General features: G+C 34.2%; 1 protein-coding gene across 2 annotated transcripts in view; it reads left to right on the top strand.

Annotated features, from left to right (window-relative positions):
* Window positions 1-7,089: 7,089 nt before the first annotated feature.
* LOC124640079 (homeobox protein prospero) overlaps window positions 7,090-17,419 on the top strand; it is a 116,709-nt gene continuing 106,379 nt past the window's right edge. Inside the window, exon 1 of one of the 2 annotated variants that reach the window (XM_047177697.1) lies at window positions 7,090-7,231. The gene's annotated coding sequence lies outside the window, so the exon portion shown is untranslated. Of the gene's footprint in view, window positions 7,232-16,808; window positions 17,253-17,419 lie in introns of those variants that run through there. The other variant, XM_047177696.1, reaches the window with a different exon arrangement.

Below are 17,419 nucleotides of genomic sequence, written 5' to 3'. Positions count from 1 at the left end.
TTGCCAGAGTTCAAAATAATACAATTTAATTATTATAATATGTCGAAATTACATATTAGGCATATGTAATTTCGACATTATGCATATCTATTACTAGCTTCTTCCAGCCGTTACACACACGTCCCATGAGAAGAGAGAATTACTTCCTGCACTCAGACAAAAAGTAGCCTTTCTCGATTAATGGGCTAACACTGCAAGTATTTTTTACTACAAGAATTTATCTCTTCACCATTACAATATTAGTGATTCCCTACCTACCCAGAGTAAAGAAGATATCACCGTTAACTGACTCGCCACCTGTTTTTCTAGTCAATCAATCGATATCCGTCAGTTACACCCTTGTCACCGTGGGAGTCATCATTACTGGTAATGATATTTTTTGTAATTTATAGAAAAAAGTATGGGTATGAGTTTTTTGCCAGGTTTAAGCATAAGGGTTGATAACATTTTTCTCGCCATATGTTTGTAACGAACATTTATACAAACTGAATGCAAAAAAGGCAGTTAATATAGAGATGATAGATTTAATATGGCAATATGCTTCATTATATATATTTTTTTACCGTCCCGCCTCTTTTACTTAGAGCGACTATCTATCTGGTCATCTCAACATGGACAACCGATACTCCTTGGTAAGACTGGTTGCCAGTGTTTCTGGCTTTAGATTTTCAAAGAAGTTCGAATCACCCATAAGTTTAATGTGCCTTCCAATACACGGAGGAACTCATCATGATAAGATCACCCATCCAAGCGTTGCTTAACTTTATGGCAAATCGAACTATAATAATATGCGGCTTTCACTGGACCACAAATGAATCCAAATACGAAATGTTTGTCAGTGAATATTTCTCTATCATCATCGGCTTAGTCTTTTCCTAATATCGGTCGACTTCCAGTCTAACCAGATGCAGCTGAGTACCAGTATTTTACAAGGAGCGACTGCCTATCTGATCTCCTCAACACAGTTACCCCGTCAAGCCGATACCTCTTCATAAGACTGGTCGCCAGACTTGTACCAAATACAAAAATGTTTGTCAGTAAATATTTCTCTAATCCCAGGTAAAACTTGTCCGATTGTTTGAAGAGGTTACCAAACATCGTAACGGTGTTCTTCGATCGTAAAACAACCCTTTGTTAGTCCGTCTGTCTCGAAACAGAGCTTTAATTAAGGGCTAGCGAGATTTATTATCGACTTGAGCAAGCAAAACGTCACGTCTCTATGCTAGTGTTTGATCAAATTAATTTTGTTGAGGATCTTTCTAGGTGTTTTGAGGCTTGATAGTCGGTCTTTACTTTAATTCTAATTCATGTTATAAATGATACCTAGGGTGAGATTATAAATATATGTATGTATAGTAATCTTAAGTTAAATATTATAGTATTGTATTTTTTGTTATAAGTTATAACAATAAATACAGTACTATATACTTATAAACTAACTAGCTTCTGCCAGCGGTTTCACCCGCATCCCGTGGGAACTACTTCCCATACCGGGATAAAAAGTAGCCTATAGCCTTCCTCGATAAATGGGCTATCTAACACTGAAAGAAATTTTCAAATCGGACCAGTAGTTCCTGAGATTAGCGCGTTCAAACAAACAAACAAACTCTTCAGCTTTATAATAATAGTATAGATACATAAGGTTATAACTTATAAACTTATTACTTTAAAATACTTATAAACTAATACATAAGGTTACAACTTATAACCTTATGTATTAGTTTATAAGTATTTTTATATTTTTGTAAAGTATTTTTACGGGCTTTAGTTGTCTGAATTAAAGGAATAAATAAATAACTTATAAGTAATTATAGCTTAAGTTCTGTAAGCATACAACATGGGTGACTCCCGAAGAAAATTTGATAATAAACAAGAGTTATATTGATAACCATTTGAATTAATTAATTTATTTATTTTTATTTATTTATTTATACACAACCTTACATCTACCCTTACAGGACTTGCCTAATGCGGCAGATGGACCGTGGATGGAATTTAGGCCGTTTTGATCTCCGCAAGTCCAGAAAAGGGTTCCTTAAAAACAAGGGTTAAAGCTAAAACTTTGTCAACAATATTTTTGAAGAAGTGAAGCAAGAAATTACTATAAAATATTAATTAAGCGTGCTTTAAGTTTACAATAGCCGTGTTAATGGCGTACCATCTGATACCATTTAGTGACTAATGAAGACGACAACAGATGTTGGAGAAACTCACGCTCACGGTACATGATATTGTGTCTATTTATCAAAAAGGGATGTACGTGGCATTATAATCCTTTAATGCTAGATTTTATCTGTGACCTATGTCTTGAACAACTATGCAACTTTGATCAATGATGATGAATATTGATCACCTTAATGTTATAATTTATTTCTACATACCCATACTCTTCCTTACAAACTTTTGCAATTGTAATAGAAAGACTAACGTGGTTATTTTAAAAGTCTATCTTTTACCAATTGGACTCCCAATCCTATACCAGCTTGGTGTATTTCTTTTTCTAGAAAAAAATAAAATAAACAAATAATATTATTTAAAAAGTTCTTATAATGAAGGCTTGACAACCAAGTCGTTTGAATCGATTGCCCATCACTGTCTTAAACTAATCACCAACCTGCACCCGGAACTAATAAGCCATTAAACCATTAAAAACTTTCAAACATTTTGAACCTTATTCCTAAAGCAATAGAGTTGTAAATAAATTTAGTTTCAACCCAACCGTTACAAAAAACAAAAAAGAGTAGGTTTTTTTCTTTTCAATTTGTAACAGATTATAAAAATGGAATCATTATTTTTTTATGATTTGTAAATGAGGCTCAATGCTTCTTTTGACGAGTTCATTAGAATGAGTAGGTATGGCAGATGTCGTCAAGTTTAGTTTTTTGGGGAATAAAAAAGACGGGAACAATAAATTGATTTCAAGTCAAACATTTTTTTTTTCTTTAAAACAAAACATGAAAGTTACTTTTTAGAATAAATAGAACTGAAAATTACTCATGACGTAGTCCCATCAGTCCTCCAAGTTTGGCGACTGATCTTTTTATTCCTATACTTGTCAATATGTAGGCCGATAGAAAAGAAATGTTTCCTATTTATAATCCAGTTACCTATCTAAAAAAAGTATTTAGCCATCTCGAATTCAAGTGAAAAAAAAAAACTAACGTCAAATCGAACGAGTTCTTAATTCAAATCTGGCGGGAACTTAGCAAAGTTCGTCTCGGACACTCGCCATTCGCCGTGAAGGCACAAATTAGTAGTTTTCGCAAGTTTGGCATCTCGACAAATGACTTAAGTGGTAAATCTGCTAGCAATTGTGTCGGCCACTTCGGAACTTAGGCTTAACTAACTTAGCTTGTCCCCAACAAGATAGTGTTGTCAAATTGTTCCTAGTTACTGTCACTGGACTGTCTTGTTTACTGGCAAGGGTAAGTAGTCCGAACTAAAGTTAGAGGCCATTTTGTTCAAATGCTGAACTTGTCAACAGTTTTTGTCTGGTCTTTTAATTGTACCAGTTACATGCTAAAGTCTGAACTTTTAATATGGACCGATAATACCAGTTACATTTATGACGGTAAAGAGTTTACTTGGTTGGTTAGATGAAACCGCACATTAATCTTTTGACGACCTCGATGGCGCAATGGTCACCATGCCGGACTGCCAAACCTGAGGTCCCGGATTCGATCCCCGGTTCGGTCGACATTTGTGTGATGAGCATGCTTGTTGGCCGTGGTCTGGGTGTTACAATATGTATTTATAAATATGTATATGTGTAGCTATATGTAGTTTATCAGTTGTGTTAGCACCCATAACACAAGTTAATAAATAACTTACCATGGGGCTAACCGACCGTGTGTGAAAAAGGTGTCCCGACATTATTATTAATCTCACGAACTAGTAGTCTGATTTAACACAATTCTTAAGTGATAGTTCATTTATAGAGAAAAAGGTACGTTTTATCCAGGTGCGTGAAGAAGTTTCTCTAATAGCATTCTGCAGACTAAACAGTTGACCCGATGATAAGCAAATGTTTTATACAAAATCTTTATATGTACTAATCAATGTTTACAGTCGGTCTGATACCGGTTAAATATCTGATCTATGTAATGTGCGTACTACCATTCATCTCCTTACTGACTTATGAGCCGAAACAAACTATCGACCGACAAGAAGTTTGCATAGCGAAAGCATCAAAAGAGTTTTATAAACAGCTGAGCATAGACTTATGGTCATTCCACTACCCTAATCACTAGACCAAAGAAACGACCATCTGTCGTAACGCTCACTAACTTTATATTTATTATTACAAACGTCTTAGCCTTATCACCCTTCCTTTAACATATCCTGTCACTTTCTTCGACTAAGAACAATATTGGCGCGTGCTATACTGCCAAGGGAAAATCAACCTTATTGTGTAAAGAATAAGGTGTATGAGTGATGGTAGTAATTTGTACTAGTGGCACAATTATGGAAATTGGAGACATCCGTTCGTGTGCCAAGCACGAGTCGCGTGTTTTATGATGCGCGATATGCTTCTTAGTTTGACCAGGTGGCTTCTATTTTTGAATTTTTTGAACGTTTTTTAACGGATTTAGGAACAAATAAATATACCCTAGGAGTTCTTTAATATGACTAAGTCCTTATTTCTTAGAAAGGTAAAAATCAGGTTATGCATCTAATCAACTCTAAAACAACGATTGTAATAGGAACTTTCAGTAATATTTTTTTTTTTCGTGAAGGATAACAATGACTCACTTAAGTATTTAGATTCCAATATACGCTTTTTAGGCGTTTTTTATAAAATGTAGGTATTTTTGTTTTAATTGTAGCAAACTAATTTTGAAGAATGTCTGTTAAAAACATCTTAAAAATACGTTAGGCCCGTCTCAGTCGAGCGCTTGTTTTTGAATATCGAAGGAGCCCATAACGTTCGACCATAACGTACAGAGGGCCAGAGGAAGTCAACTCACGGGTCGCTTTTGTGGTGTTTGTAAGGTTTAGGATTAGTTTTGAAGTTAAAATATTGATTGAGTTTTTAATTTCTGTTGTGAAATTTATTATTTTAATTTAATATCTAGCATGATTTTTTCGGAATTTCCACTCGAACCGAGAAATTAATAAAGGTAGGTACTTTACCAACTTTTTTATCTTTCTAGGTCATGGAATCTTAAACTCTTCGTTACCTTTTCTTAATATTTTATTTTTTTTTAGGTTTGTCTCCCTATTCACTACGCAAACTTAGTTTTTTACCAACAAATAATATGAAAAATAAATAAAATGGTATGCATTTATTTAAAAAATAAAATTTCAATAGATTGCGGGCCGCGGTTTACCGTCCAGATGTAAGGGCGCGCGCCACGCACGACCGTTAAAATAAGTCACCGTGCAATACTTCCTAATGCAGGGACGAACTTACAAGTTCATCTTTATTTGGTAACCGATTTATGTGAAAGAGGGTACTAATTCGGTTAAACAATTTTGTGGAGATCCTCAACAAAAGATCAGGATGCAAGCTGAAGTTTTTTTAGAACGCGAGCATTTTTTTTTTAAGATTAGAAAGAAGGTATGCATTTAATTAAGTAATTTACCTTGAATGTCGGAAAAATTAAATTAAACGAAAAACGCTGGTCGCTGCATCCTGCATCCAATTGGACTGGCAACATAGTTGGGAAAAGGCCAGGCAGATGAGTATAGGAAAAACTTAAAAATTTAAAAAATAATTTACATGGTGTTTTCTAAGAGATAGATAATTTCGTTTAGGTAATAATGCTACTTGCCGTAAAAAATATTAGTAGGTAATGGCCACCAAAAATCCTGCATAACCTTTTAAATACCTACCTATGTAGCGCGGACCTTGTCTATTGCCCCTCCGCGCCCCTCTAGGTTAAGACGCGCGCCGCCGCCGGCTCGCTACCGAAATTAAAAGTGGAACATCCGCGCAGCTTTCGCGGCGCGCGCGGAGCAGTCGAGAGTGCACGACTAACCGCGAAGCACGACGCATGCGCTCCGTTGTTGACGGACGCCCGCGTCGCTCGCGTGCCGGTGCTTAAGCTCCCTAGTATTAAATAGTATATATTGTGTGTTGTGTGTACGCATTATACGTTTATTTTACCACCAATCGTTTTTTTCAAATCAAACTCGGAACGAAGCCCAACTATACCTATGTAGATACCGATTTTTTTTTACTTTTAATTCAAATTTAAAATAAATACATTGATAGGTAGGTTACAATATTGTCTTCCTAGTCCATCCCTGATGTTGTCGTCGTCTTTTATGTGTGTATGAACAACAGTAGTAATCGCGAAGAAAGCGCACCCTACTAAATAAACCTTTTTATACGAGCAGCTGTTCTAATGACGTTTAGACTTTATTGCCTTCATAATAGATGTCATTTTACATTAGCAAAAGCTCTCTATTCACCTTCTTACTTTAACCAGTCGCCTTTAATGTTATGATGTGTTGAAATTGAGACCGTCGCCTCTTTTTATTTAAGTTTGAATATTTCTGGTAAATTATTTTGTTTGTATTTTGGAAATAAAATGGTTTTTAAGAAAAAAGCACTTAACGATTTGGGAAAGTATATTTTATTTTTTACAGTATATTTAATTTTTCTTGACTTGACAATTATTTTGTTTTATTGAATAGAAATAGATTATTAACCTGTGTCCTTAAAATTAATCTTATATTTTTACTAAATATTACTTCTTAGGGTCCATCTCCTACACTTCTTCTCTACGTCCTTAATCTTAATATTACCAAAAAAACACTATCACATTTACTGCTCAAAACTTAAACAAAATAATATTCAACGGCCACTAAAAAGCACCCACTTATCAAGATCATAGTAAGGGGAGTTCGAAGGGTCGAACGTAACGTCTTTTGGGCTCAAGAAGAGTTCCTTGTAGACCGTCGCACACGCGGGTCGGGCGCACGCCACCCTAGCTCTCCCGCCAAAATTCAAACTGACACATTCAAATTCAAAATTGTTCTATCGTTCCACCGAAGTGTCTTTTGTGATTGTCATTTTTATTTAAATTTAGAACAGTGTGATTAGTTCCTATTCAAATTTTTGAAAAATTTATATAGTTTGTGGTGCTTTTTTTCTCAAGTAGGTTTTATTTATGTAAAATTATTATTGTGCAATATTTTGTTGTGTGTAAGGAAATACATGGTCTGATTTAAAGTGCCTTAATTAATGTTAGTTTCAACGCCATTGGGGATTGCCAATATTGTGGTAAGTGAGCTTTGTATTCTGATTTGATTTTAGTGGTGATGGGTATTCTTTGCGGAGCTTTAATATTTCTGCAAGTTCTATATTATACTAATATAGGTATGTATGAATGCCAGGGTAGAATTTTTCATCAGCTGTTATTTTATAATAAAAAAAGAAATAACTCAATACTTAGTTCCTGAAAAGCAACTACTACTAACTAGTTTATCTACTTGAAAAGCCTACACAACTAAAATAGCGAGAACAAGAGTTCATCTTTATTATTTTTCAGCACGTTCCTTTCAATAATCCAAGGCCTAGCACGTTGAAAAACGGTTCTTACTGTTATGAAGTTAAAGTTCAAAATGTCATTGTGTGTACATTAGAAATGGCTTAGAAAAAAAACTAGCTATTGCATTACCCTAACCATGTATATGAATGACCTAATGATAAACTGACAGACCAACAAATAAAAAATATAATACTTAACACATTTAAAAAAGAACTGAAATTAAAATGAATTTCCAAATTAAATAAATTATCCATTAAAATATTGGCGTGAAATAAACAGTTCATTCTTTCATTCATTTTTTCCCAGATCAGATGAAAATAATATGGCGATTAAAATATATTCATTGACTAATTACGTAACGAGCTCTCGAGTATTTTTTTATTTTTTAATTAGTCATTTTCCGGAGGAGGTGAGAAGTTCAATAAAATGTTGTACCTAAGGCTAATGCTAATATTTTTATGAAGAAAATTAGATTATGTTGAAGTTTGAATTAAAAATAGAAATTTAGAATTAGGTTCTAGCAAATAGCAAGACTCAGTGTGGTATTAGAGTATCCTGGACTTCTAATCAAAATACCTAATATCCTAATCCTAATGTAAACCTGATAAAGAAAGGTGGATACTTGTTCCTTTTTTTAACAAATTCAATATACCTCTCACTTGACCACTTCATAAGTTTGTTTATGTACCGAAATGAAAGTTTGATGAACCTACTTATCGCAACTGGCCAGCACCGAAAATCAGTACGTCACGTGTGTGACGTCACAATCGCCATCAGCGGAACACCGATACGTAATCGTTCCGATGAGGGCGCGCGAAACGCGAAAAAACACGTTATTTTTAAACGTTAAACGAAATAAAAAAGTAATGAGTTATTGATTCGGTCGAGGTCACTGGCTGACCTTGGCATTCGGGAACACCGTATTACAGCCTGTGTCAAGGCTGATTTTATTTATGCACTCATTGAGCATTTTATTTTTAAGTACGGACTTTTTTCAGCAACTTTTTCGTCAATGAGTTACTATTATGTAGTACGTGCAATCTGGTACTGCGAGCTCTGTGATTGAGGCTATGAATCTATTCAATGCTAGGTTTGCATAGAAACTTTTTTTATGGAAATTGCCAAATGGACATGAATATTAGGTGTCTCTATTTCTTATTTGCTATGATCAACCTAATAATTGAAGGGCATCAAGATTGAATGAAAAAGAACCACAGTATTGATATTGTTTTTCATCTACTTACTTTTCAGTAACTTTTACTTCTGAATAGGTGCACTTGACAAGGCGTATATTTTTTTTTCTGGACAGCATCAAACCTGCGACTCGCAGCACAACATCTAATCTCAGACACTGTCGTAATAAAAATTCTAAAGATATGCAAATCATACAAAAGTCTGTAGTTTTCTTATTCGCCCTGCAATTTAATTAACAAACATTCAAACTGGAAACACGTCTACAATCTTGGGAAGTGACGTACAAGGACAACACAAGGAACTCGCCATTTAAATTCAAATTTTAATCAGCGAGCCATAGACAATGTCCAAGTGGCCAGTCCGATAGACCGCAAGGAGTATTTAATTGTCCCCTAGATTTACGAGAGGCCGACGTGTTAACCAAATTGAAAGTCGCCTATAAATTAGTCGGGGTGGACGCCAGACGGTAATTCAGCCTTGAAATTTACATCGAGGGATAGTTTTCAAGTTAACTGGTTTATTTCTTGTATAAGTAATTTAATTTGTATGGTATGGATCTTGTCATATGAGCACACTGCACAATCAAATCAGCCGTACTAGGTAGGTACCATTTTTTTTTTTCACAACGAGCTACCAAATATGAACAGAAAATTCGTTGCACGCAATAATCTATCACACTTTAAATTAATGCCTCTCTATGTGTGTGTGTGTGTTACACATACGTCTATGTCTGTACTACTATTCACACAAAACTGGAACATGGCAAAATGGACCGTATTTGCTATTAGAAATAGAGTTCTAAATATCTAAACAGGCTGTGTACTTTTGTCGTTGTGTTTTCGGATGAAGTTTTGACGTCATAGGTGCGTTTGTATGTAAAGAGTAGGATTTCATTATTTCGTTTGTACTGTTCGATGACATATTTTAAAACAGCTATATATTAAGTATAGAAAAATAGCCGTTTTCTCGCAGTTTCACCAGCGTCCTGGGCTTTCTACTTAGCTTATGTTACTCAAAATGAGTGTAGCTTACGAAACTGTGTGTAGTTTAAAAACTGTTTTAGTAGTTTCGGAGGCTTTCATCTTCCGAGCCTTTTCCCAAACTATGTTGGGGTCGGCTTCCAGTCTAACCGGATTCAGCTGAGTACCAGTGCTTTACAAGAAGCGACTGCCTATCTGACCTCCTCAACCCAGTTACCCGGGCAACTCGATACCCCTTGATTAGACTGGTGTCAGACTTACTGGCTTCTGACTACCCGTAACGACTGCCAAGGATGTTCAATGTCAGCCGGGACCTACAGTTTAACGTGCCATCCGAAACACAGTCATTGGTGTCTAAGGTATAGTTTCGGAGGCTTTACCAACAAAAAAAGATTCCTCTATATTATAAATACATAGTATAGATAAACTTTTCAAAATGAAAATATCCATGTACCTATCAGTAACAAATCAAAATCATCAATCAAATTTTCAGGCTTATGGCCCACAGATATACAGGCTGTTGATTTGCATCCGTGCCATAGTCAAGGACGTAATTATGCTAATGATTCTCGACCCAAATCAACAAAAAAATTGGTACGTAATTTTTTTTTTTTTTTTTCGGAATTCCTTCAATGTCATCTAGCCGTATTTGAACTTGAGGCGTGTGTTACTGGCCTTTAAACCGTGTTGCGCCCTCACACAAACGCAAACACAAAGCATACGCAACGATTAGTCATAATTTTCATTCATAAAATTGGATTACTTCTGAAATACTACGACATTACAATGACAAAAAAAGCAGTACATATTAGCTATTTCCCGTCCACTGTAACTCCAATCGATTATTTACGTATTTTATGTCCTCCTCCTGAAGTATGGCACAAATGCAAATCAACACCTTGTATATACCTTTAAGACTAACATATTATAAACCGTATATAGTAACTTAACTTTGCTCAAAAATCACACAATGTCGATATCAATATAGTCCTAGTGTTTATTTTTAACTCTACTATGTACTGAAAGTCATTGTTTAGCTAAACAATAACTTCAATAATAATATGAGATTCAGCTGAATCTCATATTTTTTTATATTTTATACTAGCTTCCGCCAGCGGCTTCGCCCGCGTGGTGTGTTAATAAAAAGTAGCCTATATGTTAATCCAGGGTATCACCTATCTACATACCAAATTTCAATCAAATCAGTCCAGCCGTTTTTGCGTGATTGAATAACAAACATACATCCATACATTCTCACAAACTTTCACATTTATAATATAAGTAAGAAGTAAGATTTTGAGTTTCACCAAGTGGACACATTCGTGGTGAGTTAAGTGTGTCGAGATGACGAATGACCCATTTTTAGCATGTGTTTTATTAACACTGGGAAATGCAAATTATAAATAGGTACTGAATACCTTTTTAAAATATTGTATTTTTTTAATTTACAAAATAAATGCCTGCCTGGTAGCTTTTGCTTTTCTTACTACATCTATAACTTGTCAGATTTTCTGACTTCTGTCAAACAGCTGCCAAAGTTATACATTTTCAAGTCTATTTATCTTCTAAATAGAGTAATCTATTTAAGTAAGTTTAAAGCACTTCTTAACTTGATGAAAAGTGAAACTTTTCTTAAATACCTTCGTTAAAACTGCATTATAGGAATATTTCTCATTTGATCAATATGAAAGGAGTTGAAACTCAAACAACCACAATCCTTTGCAAAGTTCTTTTATAAAACTTATTTTGTTAAAGTACTTATTGTTAGGAAGAGGCTAAGCTGATAGCGAGTAGCGGAAAGCGAGTTTAATTCAGGTAAGTAGGTAAATCCATAATAATAAAATCATAAATTGTAAGCACGTGTAAACCCTTAACATTTAACCTATTTGATAAAAGCTTAAAGTCACAGCTTGTATAAAATACCTAGTTTTGTATGTTTTGCTATATTAAAATTGTTAGCTCCGGTCACGAATACTGTTTCAACTACACATAATCATTAGTAGATCTCTTAGCAATAATATTTTACCTTGTTTTATTACTTATTTGTAAACGCAAAATTTAAAGTAAAATCTAAAGTTGAGCTTTAAGTTTCTTTACAAGTCCTACAATTAAAACATTGTTTTCAAATCGCTATCGCTAGCTGTATGACCATAGCCAAATGCTTATAAAGGATTACTACCCCTTTTCTTTCATTCATTGTTCTGCCCTTTGCCGTTTAAAAAAAAAAACTTAACAACGATCGAAATTTTGAACGAAAAGAAACCGCTTCTATAGATTCTGAACTTTATAACGCTTTTATTTTATTCAATTTTTAGGTACAAAAATTAAATAAAATAGTGATTATTTTTAAAGGAACGGTTTATCCAAACTAATATTATAAATGCGAAAGTAACTCTGTCTGTCTGTCTGTCTGTCTGTCTTTTCTTCACGCCTAAACTACTGAACCGATTTGTGTGAAATTTGGTACAGACATAGTTTGAAACTTGAGAAAGGACATAGGATAGTTTTTATTACAAAAAAAAAAAAAAAAAAAATTATTCCGGACATATAGCGCCATCTATTGGTCAAATCAAAAATCTGCTGGTAGTCACTATTCCACGCGAACGAAGTTGCGGGCAAAAGCTAGTGTAATATAAAGGACCATGGGCAAAAATGTATGAAGCCTGGGCTCACCCACCAACAGAGATGAGACCACTTTGAATATACTTATAAAGCACTAAATATAAAGATTTAAACTCATTTTTGCGAAGAATCCATGGGGTTATTTTGCTATAAATATTTTTCTCCGACCATAAATAAACTAATATTCTGCAAAAAGTAGTGCTGTTATGGCAGTGTAGGTTTTGTTATTGAACACCTTTAACTGGTTTTAATTCCAGGTTTAATGTATACATAAAAATTAAAACAGCTGCTAACAGTTAAAATTATTTTTGTTAACATTTCAATCTATATAAATAATAATGTCGTCTAAATATCCTGCCGGTGGATTAAATTGTGAGTGCCTGCCTCACCCTAGATACCATATTATTGAAATGATATGAGCACAACTTCCTACTGAGCGTCTACCTGTTAGACACGAGCAGTAATACTGAGCGATGGCATCTCGACCCATTTCGTTTCTGTTAACCAGAATGTATACCTACGTAATATGTAAACCTATTTAGGTGCATATCTTTTTTTTGCCATGGAATTGAAGGTAGTGCCCATAGTAACAATTTTAGTACAAACAAAAACCTTCACAACGGCATATGCTGTAACTCTGTTGGACAATGAGCCCAATTTGACTCATGGTCCTTTAATATGGTTTTGATTATTGAAACATGTTTTTTTTTTTATATTTAGTCTTGTTGAATATCGAGCGTTATAGAATTTATTAAACAAATATCCAAGAATGAATTAGTGCAATATTACTTGTAAGCAAAAACAGTTTCCCCAGGTACAATCAAAAATGCTGCACCCATTTCGGCTTTATTATTGTTGGCAACATTAACCACGTCTTATAACAGTCACCCTTTTATTCCCAGGTGTTTAAATAAAACAAGAAATAAAAACTTGGATTCGTTTTAACCGAAACACCTCTAGAAACACATAAACGGACTTTAGGTTCATCCCGGACATTATAAGAGTTCCAATGTTACAATGTTCCGTAAAACGGGACATCAAAACGGATCTCTGAATTGTCACACTTCAATATTGGTTCACAAGAATATTATCGTAAAGATAAAAGAAAATGCCAACACAAATATGAACTCTTTGCTACATTATTAAAGTCGATTTTCCTATAACCTTAGCCCCACGTATGACATATAACAAAACAAATGAAAAAGTTTTTATTTATCGCCTCAACACTTCATTCTTAGCGCTGACAAAGAGAAATCAACCTTAAAACGTGTTAACAAAGTCCATTTTCTTTTATTTAAATAGATAAGCAGCAATAAAAACGTTCGAAATTCAAAGTTATTCGTAATGCTAAAACGTTAAAGGTGTGCCAATAAAAAAGAAGTTAGCTTCTTACGTTAACAAGGTGTGGGATATGGGCCCGTGGCCGCCATTTTGTAGCATTTTATTCTTATTTTGTTGCACAATTTATTTCGTATCATAAATGGACCCCTGTTAAGGGAACGGGTATGTTTTGTCTTGTTCAGCACGTTTTGTTTTTAATGTGTTCAATTTTCTTTTTTAACTATTCAGATATTAAATTTAAGTGTCAGTTTTCCTTTTGAAGAAAATTATTCTATTGGGTATAAGAGCGAGCGAGTAACGAATTTTTCCACCTTATTTTTGACCAAATTTCGCAAAGAATACTCACAAATCGCGATTAATACTACACAATAACTATTCAAAAATTCAAATAAGGAGAAATACTTAAAGACTCTTTAACTCCTACTTCTATCTTACATCTCATTTATGACCAGTAGCTTAACCTAACGCATAACAGATTGATGTCCTACCTTCCCGGGTAACTGTCGTCAAGTACCTGCTAGTCAATCTCCCGCAAGTTAAGGAATTCAGTGTTTTACGATGCTCTTCGCGGTAACTACGGCAGGGTGACAGTTTATGGGCCTTGGAGGGAGTCGCGGTAAGGATAACGTGTTGTAACTGTGGAGGAGATTTTTTGTACGAATAAAAGGAAGGATTTTTTTCTGAGTCTGTGTTTCTAAAGAGAACTACAACCTGGGAGCCTTCAAGTCAAAAGTGAATTGATAACTTACTTCTAGGTAAGTGTGCTCATTTTTTGAGGTGAGACAGAGGTCAATAAAAAGACTACTTCATTCATTTTAGGGTTAGAGGCTCCAAAAAATTCGATAGTCTGATTTGATGAAATACTATATAGGGATTTTTGCAAAAGGCAATTATTATTAATTATAGTAAGTCGAGGCATGGTTTTGCACTAAAATGATAGTAGAGGTAGGTAACTGGAATGCCCCAATGCAATTAAACTGGTATTCATCCCAATAAAAATTTACCTTACACCATTTCTCCTCTGCCCAATATTCTCAATTAAATATGGTACTGAGACTATCAAATGATAAGACCTTAACGCGATTCACACCCAGATGTTCTGAGAAAAATTGCTTGTAAAAGTAATTTATTTAAAATAAGTAATTGAGTAACAGGTTTACGACATTTTGTAGGATAATAAGTAGGTTCTTTATTACCTTATTGTGATAAGATATTGTGACTTTATAGGGGATTACATATATTGTTCAATATTCGGTTTATATCCTACTTATATCCTATTTCCTACTTAAATTATAAATGTGAAAGTTTGTGAGAATGTATGGATGTATGTTTGTTATTCAATCACGCAAAAACGGCTGGACCGATTTGATTGAAATTTGGTATGTAGATAGGTGATACCCTGGATTAACACATAGGCTACTTTTTATCAACACAGCACGCGGGCGAAGCCGCTGGCGGAAGCTAGTACGGTTATATTATTATTCATGTTGATATTAGAAGGTAAATTGGGGGTTGTATTTAAATTATAATTTTTTTCACCTTAAGCAGTAAGTACTGTAAAATGTAATAGGTAGTTGTGTTTCAAAAAATTATAACTAAAACTGTACGAGATTCAGTCTCAATGACAATCAATGAGATCCCTAAAAAATAGACATGATACAGTTTTGTATTAATTACGTAAAAAATGATAACTAGATGTTACAATTACATATGTAGAAAATGTAAATATGGTGGATGCAAAATAAAGTTAAATATAAAAATTATTTTTTAAAGTTAAATATAAATATTTAAATATAAAAATCGGCAAAAGTCAAGCGCTAAGAAAAAATATTATAGAATCGACTTAGCTGAAAAACTTTGCTTTAAATTACATACTAAAATTGCTCTAAGAACTAACCTACGTTATATTGAAACCTAAACCGAAATATGAATTGGCTACGGCAACGACAAGAGAGTCTATTGCAATCTAAACCAGTAGATAAACAAATCTCGACGCCACCAGTTTACCAACAAAATGTAACACCTTTTAAGCTTCGAAATAACTTTAAATGGATGAAAAAATATACAAAAATACTATTCATGTTGTATAATAATTAAAATATATCACGATATTCAAAATAGAAAGCCATCTAATCTCATTTCGAGACTACTAACGCCATCTGTTGTAATTAGTTGAGTAACAACGCATAATGAGGTTTCATTGTTCAGATTATGAGCTGGATAAAAATTAAAAATATTTCCAACAATGCGATCAACACAGTATAGGTTGACGTTAAAACAGTAACAGTATCGAACGTGTCAAATGCAAAGGTACTGTATTCAAAACGACAGAGATCCGACGACATGATCAAAACGTCTGTAAAAAACCAATGAAAACGAAAAAGAAACTGCAAACGAAAATGGCCGTTGAATGCCTGGCGAAGTGAACGTTGCACTTTCACGATTAAAAAATAAAATTGAAAAAATAAACGACGCGTTAGAAATGAACCATCGGCTAATAGTTCTTATTGACGCCGAAGTGGCGCTAGTGTGCAAGCTCATTGCTACGAACTTTAGTTCTGCTATCCGACGCTTCAATATAATGGCAGCACTATCGATATCTTATTAGAATTATTTTTAGCAAATAGTGTTATTGTTGTCTAGCTATCTTGTTAAAAAAAATAGACTAGAAGTTCGTTTCGAAATCATATGAACATAAGTTTTTTATTTTTTTACTATTATACAATTTTTTTGAAGAAAATTTAAATCAGCAAACGTTTGGATTGCTTTTCTTTTCAGTTCTTCGTACTGTAAAAAGTCATATTTTCACCGATTGCGTATATTTTGTATACAAAAAAACTACTAATTAGTGTTTTTTTGTTTATTTTTTAGATAATGACCCAAAGAATAAACAATAAAAATAATCGTGCGCGCCAATAAAGTATTGAAAAGCGTCGATCACATGATCGGTGGCAGATCGAACCGGGTCAAGCACAACAGGTGAGCTGCGGAGCGCATCAACTAAAAAATAAAATATCGAAATGTGAAAAAATAATAAAAATCAGCAAATATAGTAAATTGAAAAAAGAATAGTTGTGTTTCATTCTGTCGCGGGCGTTTCGTATCTGTGCGTCTCTGTCGTGAGTGGCGCACACGTGGTTTTCGGTAGTCTCGATTCGGGTGTTGGAGCGAGGGCGCGGGTGGATCAGCACGCGAGGGCCACATCCCGTCGCGGCCCGCGCCGACCGGCTGCGTTGCCCGTAACCTCCGAATGACCTCATTTTTTTTTCTCCAATGTAAATATTCGGCTCGTTTTGCCGCATAGTCTATAAGTGGTATTAAGTTCCTTCGCCGCGTTCGATTTTTTTTTTAATTTTATTTACCAGTTAATTAGTGGACGTTCCAAATTGACTTTAGTCGCGTCGAGTACTTTTAATTACTCGTAGTGTAACGACTCGGTTCTTCTGGATTGGATTAATTTAGAAATAAAAAATAAAATTGTAAAAATAATAGTTAAGTTCCCCGGACGTTACAAACTGGTTATTATAAGGTATTTGTTGTGGTGTTGATGGAAAAATAGAAGTAAGTTAATAATCAAGAATCGTGGTTCCTTTCGAGTTAAGGAAAAATTGTGCAGGTAATTTGTGAATGAAAATATGTTGTGATAATTTTGATTTTATATTTTTTGTTAGTTTTTTTTGCTACCTATATTGTTTTTATGTTTCACATATCGAGTTCGCTCTTTAGTTAAATAATTCTATCTCAGAAAAAGCACTCAATTCGTGAACTAAAATTAAATTTCCC

Source organism: Helicoverpa zea, chromosome 20 (assembly GCF_022581195.2).
Source record: "Helicoverpa zea isolate HzStark_Cry1AcR chromosome 20, ilHelZeax1.1, whole genome shotgun sequence".
Classification (NCBI taxonomy): Eukaryota; Metazoa; Arthropoda; class Insecta; order Lepidoptera; family Noctuidae; genus Helicoverpa; species Helicoverpa zea.
Note: the sequence above shows the minus strand (reverse complement) of the source record. Positions and strands in the feature narration are given on the sequence as shown.